We start from the raw sequence: 16,345 nt of genomic DNA on the forward strand, positions 1-16,345 counted from the left end.
AGGGGAGTCAGGCGGAGGACCTGTCCAGTCCCAACACCGACTATGACGCTGACGGGTCCGAGGCTGAGCTCCCAGAGGGGGCGGAGGCTGCTCCCACAGCTGAAAGCAGCAGTACATCTCTCGCCGCCACCTCCATTCCCATCGTCGCCCTCCCACTTGCTCAGGTCCCTTCTGTCCGTGTTAGGCGATCACATGTCTCCTTCGTGCCAGGCACCGCACCCCCTGCCCCTGTCTCCCCTGCTGCCGTCAATGCCGAGTCTGTGGACATCCTGCGGCAGGTGCAGGTTGGTCAGACATCGCTGCTTAATGTCCTCCATGGCCACACGAGACTGCTGACACAGATGGTGTCGTACATGGAGGGCATGTCATCAGCGATGTCTGACCAACGGATGTTGCTGAGGTCCATGGACTCGTCACTGACGGCAGCAGTGGGTCTCCTGCAGTGCTCCGTCCCCCCCTACCCCTGCCCCATCCACACTTCCCACTCCCATGCCTGTCCCAAGCACACCCAGACATCCCCATGCACGCACTCCACCAGACACAGGCAGCACACAACCAAGCGCACTCCTCCAGTCACGCACACACAGGGGGGAGTAGGCACACCCACTGGGTCGGGGGGCAAACGGCAGCCATGCAGCCCCAGTGGGAGTCCGCAGTCCTCACGACCCACTTCCTCCAAAACCACTCCCCTTAGCTCCGATGCCCAACAGTCGGACAAAGAGTCCTTCATGGCCAGTCTGTCCCTCAGCCCCAGTGTGACACCACCCCGCAAGCGGTCGAGGAAGTCCCCAGGCAGGGGAGTTAAGTCCCCCCCCTGTCCACACCCTCCCCCACTAGCGCTGCAACCCATCCCTCCGACCCTCCCCCTCCTTGGGGCCTGTGGTTCCTTCGGGTGCAGGGGAGACGCTGGCAGACCTTGCAACCGTGTGCAGCGCCATCTTAACCACCACTTTTGGCGCTGCCCCACCCCCTGTGGTGGAGTCGTCCGTCCCTGCACCCACAACACCTACCCTTGCCCCTCCTGTCCCTGCAGTGCCTGGTCCTTCCCCCCCACATGATGCCCCCCCCCGTGGATGGAAAGGAACTGTGAACTGTGCAAGCAAACTAGGGGAGACGCGTCCCCCTCCCCCCCCCCCCCGGAATTCGCATATGGACTGGCCTATGGGCCTTGTATATAGTGTACATTTCAAATCCAATTTTTTTTTATGCTGAATAAAGCATTTAGTTTTTCATTTGCACACAAATGCTTTTCTGGTATTGCTGTTGGTACTGCTGCTCCCTGAGTTGGGGTGGTGATAATGTGTTAGGTGTCTGGGAAATGTTGTAGTGTGCTGCTCATGGGGAGGACCCTGGTATCTGCGTGCCATCACAAGGTCTCTGCAAATAATCTTTGGTCATGTAAGCTCTTACTGTATGGTGACATTGTCCCAAGGAGTGTTCCTTCCTCTGTGGCACCTGACTTCTTCCCTGCAGGGTGTTTCACAATTGTTGTGCTGACCTGTGTCTACAGTTCCTTCCTGTGTGAGTGATCCCTTCAACTTTGCCCATGCCTGCTCAGCAATGTCTCCGCCTGCATCGTCTGTGCCATCCATGGTAGTCACTGTACTTGTGTATGGAGTATGTTGCCATGGCTTAATGTGGACATGGTCCCTTTTCCGCACTATGCATGTGTGTACTCCCAGCCTAGCACACATGTGTTACTTGTTCTGCAGGGTATTTGGGCACCTGACTGACATTTGTGGGCATTGTATCTGTGGGTACTCCACCCTTTTCCTTCCATGGGAGGCAACAACTTGTTGGCTGCCCCAGAACCTGTACATTCCTATCAGTCCTGGAATGTGGGTGACAGTGTGTGTTCCCTTAGGCTCTCTTAGTTTAGTGGGGTTTAACATGAGGATACAGTCTTGTTGCATGATCTCAGTGTGTGTATTGTGCTGCCACCGCCAGGGGTGGGTATGCATGTGTAATTTGTCATCACACCCACATGTGGTGTGTCATGCAGTGGGGGAAGGACATCCATCCTCATGGGAGTGGGACACTGCTGTCAGTGATGTGTTGTCATGGCACTATCAACATAGTCGCACATTGTGGATGCCTTCATGCACCCATGGAGTTTTGCTAATGGGAGGATGATGTACACACCCCCATGTCTCTGTCCACTGCTGGGAGGCCTCTGCACCCACCCCTCATTTGTCTGGGCACTGCTGGGAGTGATGGGCACACACCCCTCATATGTCTGGGCACTGCTGGGAGTGATAGGCACCCACCCCTCATATGTCTGGGCACTGCTGGGGGTCCTCTGCACCCACCCTTCATATGTCTGGGCACTGCTGGGAGTGATGGGCACACACCCCTCATATGTCTGGGCACTGCTGGGAGTGATAGGCACACACCCCTCATATGTCTGGGCACTGCTGGGAGTGATAGGCACCCACCCCTCATATGTCTGGGCACTGCTGGGAGTGATAGGCACCCACCCCTAATATGTCTGGGCACTGCTGGAGGTCCTCTGCACCCACCCCTCATTTGTCTGGGCACTGCTGGGAGTGATGGGCACACACCCCTCATATGTCTGGGCACTGCTGGGAGTGATAGGCACCCACCCCTCATATGTCTGGGCACTGCTGGGGGTCCTCTGCACCACCATTGTTGGTGTGACGTAGGGGTACGCGTGGTGCGAACCGTACCCACGCTCCTCAGGCCTGGGTACGGGCCGTACCCCTACGTCACACCAACAATGGTGGTACGGCCCGTACCCAGGCCTGAAGAGCGTGGGTACGGGCCGTACCACCATTGTTGGTGTGACGTAGGGGTACGCGTGGTGCGACCCGTACCCACGCTCTTCAGGCCTGGGTAGGGGCCGTACCACCATTGTTGGTGTGACGTAGGGGTACGCGTGGTGCGACCCATACCCACGCTCCTCAGGCCTGGGTACGGGCCGTACTCCTACGTCACCCCAACAATGGTGGTACGGCCCATACCCAGGCCTACAGAACGTGGGTACGGGCCGTACCACCATTGTTGGGGTGACGTAGGGGTAAGCGTGGTACGACCCGTACCCATGCTCTTAAGGCGTGGGTACGGTGCATACCACAATTGTTGTGGTGACGGGACGCGTCCACATCCACTTCCGTTGTGGTGGGACGCAGGCCTTGGTGGACACGCCCTCCCCCCCCAGTGACCAGTCCCTGGAGGTACGGTATGTACAGGGCATGTGTACATTTTGCCTTGGGTGGGGGTTATGTTTCCTGCCCCTGCCCCCCCCCTTTGCCCCTGGGTGTTGTTCTGACCTTCTGCGGCGTCTGCGTCGGTTCCTGTGCACCAGGTCGTAGGCTATGAGGGCCGGGATGACACGTAGGATGGGGTCCATGGCTGTCCGTCGCGTACAGGTGCTCCTTCCTCACGTCGTCCTCAATTTCCCGGCAGTTTTTGGCTCCCGTAAAAAATGCTACGTGCGGAGTGACGTAGGCACGAATCGTACTTGCTGGTTCGTAAAACGCTGCCTGACTCCGTCCGGACGTCACGTACGCGGTGTCCCGGATCGGAATTGTGGGTATATTTTAGCCGGTCGGTGTTTTGTACGATTCGTACGGAAATGGTATTTCTGTACGAATCGTACTTGCGGGTTTGTAAGGTGGTTTTCCCGGTACGAGTCGGACGGAGAAACCGCTCCGTACGACGGTTCGTACCCGGGTTTTACAGGATCGGAATCGGCACCTATATATTTTTTTTAATTTGAATTATTTAATATATTTGTATTTTAACTTTTAACATATATTTTCTTTTGTTTTTTTAAATATTTTTGTTGTTAATATTTTGTTTGTTTTTAATTTTGAACTGACTGGAGTGAGAATATCAATTGTTACCTCTCTGCAATCCAAAACTTTCCCTGCTGTTACACTGATTGGAGTGGGAATAGAACATTTTACCCCGCCACTATCCAACACTTTCCCTACTGTTGCACTCACTGGAGTTGGAATAGTAATTTTTACCCCTCCACTATCCAACACTTTCCCAACTGTTGCACTCATTGGAGTGGGAATAGTCATTTTTACCACTACTCTATCCAACACTTTCCCAACTGTTGCACTCATTGGAGTGGGAATAGTAATTTTTACCCCTACTCTATCCAACACTTTCCAAAATGTTACAATTATTGGAGTGAGAATAGTAAATTTGATCTCTCCATAATCCAACAATTTCTCTAATGTTGCACTCACTGGAGTGGAAATAGTAATTGTTGCTCCCCCGCTATCTAACACTCTACTGTTGAACTCATTGGAGTAGTAATAGTAATTTTTACCCCTCTGCTATCCAACACTTTCCCTACTGTTACACTGTTTGCAGTGGGAATAGTCATTTTTACCCCTCCACTATCCAACACTTTCCCTATTGTTGCACTCACTGGATTGGGAATTGTAATTTTTACCCCTCCGCTATCTAACACTTTCCCTACTGTTGTACTGACTGGAGTGGGAATAGTAAATTGTATTACTCCACTATCCCCACTGTTGCACTCACTGGAGTGGGAATAGTAAGTTTTACCCCTCCGCTATCCAACACTGTCCTTATTTTTGCACTCACTGGAGTGGGAATAGCAATTTTTACCCCTCCTCTATCTAACACTTTCCCTACTGTTGCACTGACTGGAGTGAAAATAGTAAATTGTAGTCCTCCACTATCCAACACTTTCCCCACTGTTGTACTCACTGGAGTGGGAATAGTAAGTTTTACCCCTCCGCTATCCAACACTTTCCTTATTTTTGCACTCACAGGAGTGGGAATAGTAATTTTTACCCCTCCGCTATCTAACACTTTCCCTACTTTTGCACTGATTGGAGTGGGAATAGTAAATTTTATTTCTCCGCTATCCAACACTTTCCCTACTGTTGCACTCACTGGAGTGGGAATAGTAAGTTTTACCCCTCCGCTATCCAACATTTTCTCTACTGTTGCATTCACTGGACAGGGACTAGCAATTTTTATCTGTTCGCTATCCAACACGTTCCCTACTGTTACACTCACTGGAGTGGGAATAGTAATTTTACCCCTCCGCTATCCAACACTTTCCCTACTGTTGCACTGACTGTAGTGGTAAATGTAAGTTTAAGGATTTTTAAATAGTTTAATGTTTTAATTTATAATAGAATTTCTTTAAATAGATTTTATGTTATTGGTATGTGTGTGTGTGTGTGTGTGTGTGTGTGTGTGTGTGTGTGTGTGTGTGTATATATATATATATATATATATATGTGCATATATACATATATGTATATATATAAATATGTACATTTGTATATAATTTTAAAATTCTCAAAGAAATTAAAATTAATAGCTTGATAATTGTTTTAAAGTAAATATATATATATATATATATATATATATATTTATACATATATATATATATATACACATATATATATAAATTATGTTTTTGTTTTAAAATTTTTAAGTTTTTTTTGTGATATCTGTTAAAATGTATATTAAATCTACTTTTTTTTTAAATTGTTTTATTATTTAATATATTTAATATTTGTTGTTTTATGTTATATATATATATATAAAAATCGATATTTTGTACAACTATATTTTTAACATCGATATTTACCCCCCGATATTTTTGTACTTAGCTGTTTAAGTATAGGGAGTCAATATTTTTGCATTCTATATTTTTTCATCTATATTTTTGACATCAATATTTTGTCAGTGAAGCTGTCAACATCACACTTCTTGCAGTTCATAGCCCCCAGTCCGAAATCCATAGATCTGTTGCTCCTATTTCTGTGGAGCCTCATGCACTTGACCCAGCCTGGAGGCGCCTTCTGGTGATCATCTAAGAGGGTTATAGAGTGGGTTATGTCAATGTGGAACGCATGATGGTTGGAGGGCTGCTCTCGTTGTGTCGCTGTCAGCTAGTGGCAGCACGTAAGCATGGAGGATAGCAGAGTCATTCAAGGGCGACGAGGCCACCTTTGAATGTATACTTACCATGGTACACGCGGTGGGCAGACCTTGGGATGTGTTACGTGAGGAGAGTTAAAGGCTGAGGGAGTGAGAAAAGGGGAGATGGGAATCTCATTCATTGTCCTGGCACACTCCATCGAGAGACACGCACCGCCTTACACCAGCTCTCTCTTTGTAGTGCAGCCGGTGGTCCTGCAGCCATCACTGCCTCTTGTGAGCATGTGCGGACAAGGGGCAGGGCTGGCATCTGTTTTCTGCTCCAGATAGGAAGAGCCATGCGTGATAATGTCAGATGTAATGTAGTAAACTTATACAGCACTAACATTAAACTAGTGTAGTGACAACTGGGCGACCATCCTGAAATATTCTGAAATATGGTGAATGGAAGAAGGAATAGGAATTCTCTGTTCTTCTGGAAAAAAAAGAAAATATTTGCATTTAGCAAGATATGTAGTGTAAGGAAGCTGTGGAATTCTCTTTGTCGTCATTTGCTTAGAAAGCGATCACCTACAGTTTCATGAGGGGATAAAACTAGGCTAACCCACCGGATTCACCTCTTTCCAGCCTAGCCCCAGGACATCCTTTGAGGTAGCAGTCCACGCTCTATACATCCGATTTATTGTCATCTGGACTCATTCCTGCACCTATGCGCAGGAACCATTCACAACCATGCCAACGAAGAGTTTGGTGGAGGCATCACTATATTCAGTTATCACCAGAACAGTTTTAGACAAGCATTGGCAAAGCCTACAGGACTGACCTTCACAAGCGTCCAATTACTTTCATTCTGTTTTTGCAAACGTTTCAATATGCAAGAAAATGGAAAGGTATCAAAATAATCGTGTATCCAAACACGTCATTCGTGCCTCGGAGGTGCACTCCTTTTCAGGTGGATGTGCACATGAGAATGAGATCAGGCAATATGTTAGACATAGTTCAGTAAAGTCAGTGCCTGAAGTAGATTGGTCATTTGCTGTGGAACAGATCACTGTATGAAAATGCTTGATGAAAAGCCCCTGTATATATGAATATCTGTATATATTTTATTATGAATTTATTTAGAACATGAGGCATATAGGTATTCTCTAGGCCGGACCTAAAAACGCCTAAAATATTCCATTGAATTAACCATTTTTTGATGAGATTTGCATTCAACTTGCACATCAGAGGTTTGAATCCTGCTTGGTCCAACTCAGCCTTTTATCCTTCAAGATCGATTAATCCGAGCCCATTACATTGGTTGATAGAAAGACCTGTCATTTAACAGCAAGGTTTCATGCCCATGGCGTGGTGAGCTTCCGAGGACTGAACAGTGGGCATCACCCTATTACGCTAAACTATAGGTTTTTGAGTAGGGGTGGGCGGAATTTGCGAAATCCACTTTCGCAAATTATCGCAAAATTTTTTAAAATTATCGCAAACACGCGGAAATATCGCGAAGATGCGGAAGTTTTTTTCCCGCATGTTCGCGAGATTTTCTGCATGGTTGCGGCTCACCAACTTACCCATGTGGTTGCTCGCGGGCGCGGCCATCTTGTTTTCAGTTGTCTCGCGGTGCATGATCGCGGGAAGAAAGACGTGATCGCGAGATGCATGACGTCACTGCGGGCGCGAACTGTCGCGAGACAGCGCAAATGGCTAAAAACAATACAACATCTCATGGAGAACGCGACCGGATCAAGAAAACTTGTCGGCGAACGCAGGGATTCAGGTAAGGCGATCGCGCGCGCGCGAGAATGTATTATTTTACAGCGCGAGCAAGAACCAAATTATCGCTAAGCTGCGGAATGCAGAAATATTGACATTTTCGCGCTCTCCGCGGAACGCGAAAATGACAAATTATCGCAATTTCCGCGAACGGAACGAAATTTTCGCCCAGGCCTATATTTGAGGTGTAATTTTCACTGAACGCGAGGAGGGAGCGAGAGCTGTCCCCTATCCCCTTAGTCATGAAGATTTGAGTTCTAATAAACAGAGCCTGTTTCAAGATACTTCTGTTGGTTCGTGTTGTCATGGAAACCAGGAGATAACAGCATCAGAATTGATAACGTCACTAGTCAGATTTCTGCAGATGAAAACCGAGTGTCAGTTTAAATATTACATTCCGTGATGCTTTGCGAGTATTGTTCAGATCCGTCTACTCTCTTCCCAGGAATATTGGTTAAATGTACACCTTTAAGGCTGTGCGTTGTTCATGTTACTAGCTGTGAATGCTGTTCACGTTGTACGCACACTCACGTGGAGTAAATGTAGGGCCTGCATCCCTTCCTTTGAAACACTGCGCCAGTTTCAGCTCATCTCGTCTTCTGCATTAATGCCCGAGGTCCACCACGATTATACAGTTTTAGTTCAAACACACACAATCCTGGCATTTAAATCCAGCAAGAAAAAAAGCAAACACGCGCCACCACAAAGCTACACATTGCTCACACACCCCTAACACGTTAGTCAACACAATCAAACATACACCCAAAAATGCTCTGTTAGTGACCATAGGGAATCCCAGGGGGCTTTTAATGAGCCCAATAGTAAATCATCGCGGTGCTCTCAACATCACTTGCCCCCAAGGCACACCATGCACAAACATCCACAGCCAGCAGTACCATGCCTAGACATTCTGTCATTGTCTCAAATCACTGAACTCATGTCGCCGCCTACAAGTTGCAAAAACAACTCGCCAATGCCCTCTGAGAAACCTCTCAGACTTCAACATCACAGATTGTAAGAAATTGGGTTAGTAGTAGTTGAAGGGAATGAGAACCCTTCTCAAGCAATAACCACAATCCATTTCAGGGTGAACTACACAAGTTAGTAATTTAGCTTGTCACAAAAGTAGTCAGGCTTAACTTAGAAGCACTTGTTAAGTATTTTTTGAGCACTCAAACAGTAATAAAGTCAAAACACAACATAGGAAATATCCCACACCAATTTAGAAAAATAGGTGTTATTTTAATAAATAAAATGACAAAAAATCAAATAAATCCAGTAAGTAGAACCGGAGTTATGAATTTAAAAAACTTTTGGTGAAATTTAGCACCTAAAGTATCAAAGTGTATTTGGTCGCGTGAGAACAGGGCAAACCCAAAATGTTTCAGGCTGAGCACGATTGAGCGAATTTCGTACACAAGGTCGACCGGCCACGCCCTCGCCACCGTCCCCCGCATCCGAAGAGCCACCACAGGGGGACGGTCCTTCTCCTTCCTCGCCGCCAGGACGTGGAACTCCCTCCCGACTCACCTCCGCCTGACCCAGGACCACCTCGCCTTCAGAAAGCAACTCAAGACCTGGCTGTTCGAGCAGTAGCGGACCCCCCTCCCCTAGCGCCTTGAGACCCTCTGGGTGAGTAGGGCGCTATATAAATGCTTTGAATGATTGATTGAAGGTGGATAGGGCTTGGTCTTGGCATTTCAAGCAATTAGGAAGAAAGGTCCAGGAGAATGTTGAGTTCAGCGGGACATGGCAGCAGGCTGTGTCAGAGGAGGAGTTGTCATTGCCAGGTAGCGCTGGACGAGGTCTCAAATGAAGCCATCGATGATTTTGGGAAAAATCCGAGTGCGAAGTCGGATTTTCAGGTTGAGGTGGTTGTCCTTGTCAATGAGGAGCCTGTCTCCTTCGAGTACAGTGAAAATTTTTTCCTACGGACTTAAAAAACTTTTTGGAAATCAAAAACCTTCAGCGCAGCAAAGGTGCAAGCTGGTTCCACGAGGCCAGATACCATCACTCGGTAGGACTCACTCCAGCAGAGAACAGGTGTAGGGTTCAAGGTCTCTGTAGCTTGTTACGTCTGTGTAGATCACACGTTGATCCGTTGAGGTCACTCTGGTAGTCCTGATTTCAAGGAGATGCTACTCTCTCCTTAACAAAGCAAGGCAGACCTCAGGGAGCAGGGTACATCTCTGAAGAGGCAGGTCTCAAGCAGTAGGTCAGTCCTCTGGTAGCAGTAGGACAGTCCTCTGAAGAATAAGGCAGGTTCCAAGCAGCAGGGTAGTCCTCTGTATTACAAGACTGTCCTTCTGAAGTCTTTCACAGGTCCAAGAGTATATTGAAGAGGCGGATCAGGAGGTCTAATATTTAGATAGATAGATAGATAGATAGACAGACAGACAGACAGACAGACAGACAGACAGACAGACAGACAGACAGACAGACAGACAGACAGACAGACAGACAGATAGATAGATAGATAGATAGATAGATAGATAGATAGATAGATAGATAGATAGATAGATAGATAATGTGTGTTTATTGCCAGTTTAATTTGTTGCGCACCTCACTTGCAAGACATCAACATGCTTTACAAATAATAAGAGACGAAACATTCAAAACAAAAGTTATTAGAGGAACTGTAAAGTTAACAACCAAAGCCATCACAAATAAACATATTCCCTTCCTAACACTAAACAATTACAAATGTAAAACAGCGGGTATTCAGCGGTTTAAGAAATCAGCGAGGCATCGGATCACACTTGAAGGTGTCATGTAACAATATATGGTTCAGCTCTTTTTGTGTTTGTCTGCATCACAGAATGGACAGAACTCTATATTTGAGGAGCATGTCCTGAGACATAATATGTAATGTAAAACAAAAAGGTGCCAGAGCTCTTGAGGGAATAAAGATCGCCTGAAACTATAAGGTGTAGTGCCAAGTCATTTGGGGGTAAAGTGAGTTGTATGAACAATACAAGCAGCAGTTGATCGTAATTGATGAAACATTTGATTCCCTGACCCCAAACAAGCTGAGATTGTAAGGCAGCCTTAGGAGGCAAGGCTTATCTAGGAAATGCCAGTGACTAGAGCATTTCTATAGCCTAGTGTAGGTAAGACTAGAGACTGAGCAACTGTTTTAAAGGAGGTTAGTTTCAGGGAAGTAGAATTTAACCTTCTGAGTTGCTGTTGTACGAATTTTGACGAAGTATTAATGAATGCATAGGGATTGAGTATAATATCAAATCAAATCATCGTATTATTAGTGGTAGTAATATTATATAATCAATCATGACATGCCTCATGCCAGAGAATATGTAGGGAATACTCCATGACAGTCTAGAGTATGATTAGAGGCACTGGGAATCAAATGCTGGATGAACCCCTGCAGGTGAATAGCCAAGATCACATGTGACATAGTGAGTGCACTTCTCCTCACAGGGATGTGCAGGAAGCAGAACATTGGGGCCTGGTCACAAAGGCATTTGCCGTACATAAAGTAATACTTTTGTAATAGGTTTTTACTTACTTCCAAGACAGAGAAAAGGAGAATATAATTGGAATGTACAGGAAACAGTCACATGCTGTTACAATCAGAAATGATGGTCCCCATGGGAGGAGCCAAGATGGCGACCGGGACGGCAGCGTAGACTCCCGGCTCCGTGAACCTCCGCATCCCGCACGGATATCCTGCCTGAGATCCTCAACCTGTGCTACGTGGTCGTGTTTCTGAAGGAGAGGGGCTCCCGACTGTGTGACTCCGAGGTTTCTAGCCGTGCTATCGCCGGAGAAAACTGCATCTGAACTGTGCGGCCCTGGAGCCGGGACATCGAGTGGACGCCGTGGCCGGGTGGCAGTGCGACAACAGCGGCCGGTGGTGACTGGGTGGAGTCGGCCCACCGGAGCGGTGCCAAACTCGGTCTACATTTCGGCGTGGTCACTTCTACTGCCCAGTGTAGCTGACCGAGTGCATGACCGGGGGTGCAAATCTTAGATCCTCCGGTGACTGCCCCTGCCTTGCTGGTGAGCTGCCCGGCCGCCGTCCGTATCCTGCCCCGATCATTGCGGGCCGCCCCCGGATTTCTACGGGAGCTGGTCCGTGGTGGGGACGACTGTTGCCCGTGACCACGGATAGTTTTTTGCCTGCCCCCGGAACCCGGTCACCCGCGACGTGGACATCGCGACGCTTGTCCCGGGGTCCCGGCCCCGGTGAGGGTCGGGCATACTTGGCGGCCATCTTGGGTCGATGAAGCCTACCATCCTGTCCGCTGGGCCGCAGCGGGCCTGTGAGCGTACGATTTTTGGGAGTGTGGCGGCGAGATCACAGAGAGCTGAGCTGGGGTACGGCGACCTCCTCGAGGCTCTTGGTACTCTTCACTCCTCCTTGATTCATGGTTTCGTGATCTTGGGGAGTAAGCTCGATGGTGTGGCGTCGGAGTTGGGGCAGTGGCGGCCCGCCTGTCCGCACGAACACAGAGTCTACCCACACTGCGCGCAGGAGGACGGTGTGGCGGTCACCCCTGAGGTTAGCACACGACTGGACGCCCCGGCCAGTATGCTACAGTGTGTTCGACCTTCTGAGGGCTTGATCTGTCCCGGAGGCGTTGGACCTGAGTGGGATGTGGTGGCCTCGTCCCGTGCATGCCCTCCTGCGACCCAGAGACAACTCCAGCAACTAATGTCTGCTTTGGCTGCTTCTGCCTTCCTGAACCCTGCGTGCAGTGCAGATCCTAAGGCAGCACTGGGAAGCCTCTTTCCTCACGCGGCGGACTGTGTTGCTGCTCAGAGACTTCCACCCCACCTGTGTGTGTCGCTTCTCTGTCGTTGTTGGACATTCCTCTGCCTAGGAACATTGGGTATGGTGCTGGGTCGAGGGGTTGGCATGGGCAGAATTCCACAGAGTGGTCAGGGATGAGGCTGGCCCCTCGGGGGTGGTCGCCTAGTGGACGGGCGGGCTTGGGGTGGTGTGCTCTCCTGACATGGCCACTGGCACAATAGGTGCATAATGCTCCCCATCGTGGTTTGAGAAGATTGTTTTTGTGCTGTTCCTTGTTCACTTTAGGGGAACCTTACCGTGCGGGAGGGAGAAGCCGGGGGTCTGTTATGAAGGCCCTCCTCCAGTCTATAAATAATTTCTCTACCCCCCCCGTCTGGTGGGGGTCCTTTCCTACTTCTTTTTCCCTATTCTCCTACATTTCGGGTCTGGTTCCAGGGCGACAGGCACACTGCTGAGGGGGGGGGGGGCCGTACTCATCTGCAGAGGTGCAGGGTGGGGGTTGGGGGAGGGGATTCTGTATTCTTTCATCTTTTTTCCATGGCCTCCTTTTTCTTCTCTGATTCTTTTTGTTTTTCTTTTTCTGGGATCAGCGTGATACACCTCCTTTTGCTATGCCTCGTTGCCGTTCCACGTGTTCACAACTTCCGGGGTGTTCTTGGGGAGTTCTGGCGGGGGACTGTGGGCGCAACTGTATACTATGTTTTTCCCCATCCTGATGTTCTTGTGTTTGCGCCATTGACCGAATAGATTGCTGTAAATCGCTAACGTTCATTACTCCGCATATCCGTGATAGTTGTTTTAAAATTGCTTGTCACCTGATCCTTCTGCCTTGTTTCATCATAAAATGAAAACCTCTTTCTCCTGGTGCCCTACTTACGCTGTTCACAGTATTAGCTGTACGATTTTGCTCCCCGAAGTGCTGCCTGTGTTTATACTTGTCGTTATTGCTCTGATTGCTTAGCGGCCGGCCCTGGGGGGTTGTAGGCCCATACTTGTTCTTATTGAACTGTCAATAAAGGTTTTCAAAAAAAAAATAAATAAATAAAAAAAAAAAAAAAAAGAAATGATGGTCCCTCTTTGCACTTTTACCCGAGAGGGATTTGGACGTTTATGGGCACATTCACAAAGGCATGTAAAAGTGCTTAAAAATTGCTGTTGTGTTTCCAGTTCTCATAAGTGATTTTGTGAATCGGCCCCAATACATGGAAAACGATGCCATGATCAAAAGGCAAATCACAAAATAGGGCAACGCAGTCTTCCCCAAGGAACTGGGTACAGTACTAATGATACCAAACAATATTCCTTGAGGAACTATTTTCATCACAACTCATTTACAAATTCAATAAAGGCCCACAATGTGAATCCTAATAATCTATTGCTCAAAATATGAACAACAGTCACAGGTGTATTCTGAAAAAATATATAAATTTACTTTACTTCATTAATGTATAGTTTGAGTTAAACATGTTATTGTCAACGTTAACTTCAGGTCTCCTTCAGATTCCTTGGACAACGGGCCGACTGCAATGTCCAATCCAGGCGGGAGATAAAGTTAACACACGCCGACTCGAAATCGGCCCGTTGTCAAAGGAATCTGAGGAGGCGATTTGAACACACTAGCTATTGGTGAAACCCACACTTTAGTTGGGTATTTACAATTTATGCTTAAGGAGCAAGTATTTACAGGAGCGATTTGCGTTACAACACTGAGTCCTGAAGATGGTCTCACGGACCTAATTGGCCATCGAAGACCGAAACATTGACACCACATCCTTTATAAACTCAAATGTAATTAATTGTTGATTATAACCCACGGATGTTTATTTAACTGGGATTATTTGTGGTGGTAACAATATCTGTGTTAAAAGGAGTGACTGCGCTTACACTTATCTCTTGAGATAAGCAACTGTAATAGATGTTGGGATTATGTGGCGGTGCTAGTGTTGTTACTATGGCATGTAAATACTACCTGGATTTAACGTTGACGATAACATGTTTAACTCAAACTATACATTAATGAAGTAAAGTAAATTTATATATTTTTTCAGAATACACCAGTGATTGTTGTTCATATTTTGAGCAATTGATTATTAGGATTCACATTGTGGACCTTTATTGAATTTGTAAATGAGTTGTGATGAAAATAATTCACCAAGGAACATTGTTTTGCATTATGATCAAAAAGCAGGTTTTATTCTAGTTGGGTTTACAAGGAAGACATTTGGTCTGTCCCACACCTGAGCCTGTAAATCCCACCTCATGCCTTTGGTGTTGTACAAAGAAGGTGACTTTGTGTCGGCAGATAAGATAACAAATACTACTGCCTCAGAGAGGCCCCATAGGTGGGCTCATTTCTTCGGATTAGGGGATGCAGTTTGTTAGCTCCGCTGGGGCCTAATCTCCTTGCTAGCAGAAGAGGGCGGGAGCAAGCAGACAGCAAAAGGGCGGCCGCTTGGAGAGCAGGCTTAGAAAGACAGAGTAGAAAGACTGAGCCTGGAATTGTTGTAGAAATCCTCTTTGTCAAGGATCCTGCAGCAATTCAGACTGAAAAGAGGGAACAATGGAACAGTCCAGGCTCCTCCCCCTCAAAAGAAGTTTATCGACAGGTAGCAATCAAGGCGAGGAAATTGGTGATTACAGGTACAGGGAATTAGACCTGCTATCCCAACAGAGAGAATTGGAAAGTATATATCATTAGAGAAAACTGGAAATATCTCACTAAATAGAGCTGACAATTGTTGAATTTTAACTACAGAGAAAACTAGATTATATCCAAGTATGAGAATGTAGATCCTGAATGTAGACTACAAAATGTCGCGGCGCACTAATATCATAGACGGAACATCAAGATACACAATATTAGAGGGTAGGCATGCATAGATCTTCCATACCTAAATCCACACTTATGTACAGTGATGATATGTATCGTCAAGTTACATAGACGTGGAATTAAGAATTGTAAATCTATACCTCCCTGTATGCATTCACCTTTCGATACTTTGTTATTTCGATATTTTTTCCATGGTATAAGGGTGGAACGATAGTCTTGTATTCGATATTCCAGAGTACAATCAATATCACATGAGACAAAAAGTTATTTATTAAAGGGGAGAAGTCAAACTGTAATTCTGGTTACAAGGTAGCGCCTTGACCCTTTGCGAGCAAACCTAAACATTTACACAGTCATTATTTTTGTCTATCTGTAGCTCTTAATTTACATGTTACTTTTTCTAATCATGCTGAACGTACAAAATACCTCCTTAACAACTTACTCTAACAGTTTCCTTGTTGTACCTCATATCTCTTGTGAAGTAGCTACAGAAGGGGGGGGTCAGATTGGGGCAGACATGTGGGGCGGTTATCAGCATTACAGTGAGTAGTGCTGCTAAGTTTGAGCTAACCCTGGGTCCTTGCACTTTTGGAAATCGACTCTTCTTTCCATGACCTTGAAGGACGGAGGGAAACCACATGATTTATCAATCTAGGATACTGTTCAGAGAGTCAGGTGCGTCTTTTACTTATGTACTACTATGCCTTCTGCAAGTATCAGCCCCTGTAGAGTCCAGAACATAAACAATGTATTCATGCCCGACCATCATGATAAGCCACAAAACAGATTTACTCTTGTTCTGAGCTTTACCTCTCTATTAGTAAAACTAAGCGAGCCTTTTCTGGACTTTCTCTCCATTCCTTTTCGATACAAAAATAGGAACAAATTATCTAATGATTTCCGAGACCGTGATCGTCTCCAGCAATTGACAAATTCCTTTGTGTTTTTCATGGTGGGCCACTAATTTCACAAGTATAACTACTGATGCTTATGCCCTGATCCCATATTAAAATCAATTCTAGGTTTCAGCCGGTACATCTTTGTTTTGTCGATCAGTTACTGACTCATCC

This window comes from Triturus cristatus, chromosome 1_2 (assembly GCF_964204655.1).
Source record: "Triturus cristatus chromosome 1_2, aTriCri1.1, whole genome shotgun sequence".
NCBI classification, from domain to species: Eukaryota; Metazoa; Chordata; class Amphibia; order Caudata; family Salamandridae; genus Triturus; species Triturus cristatus.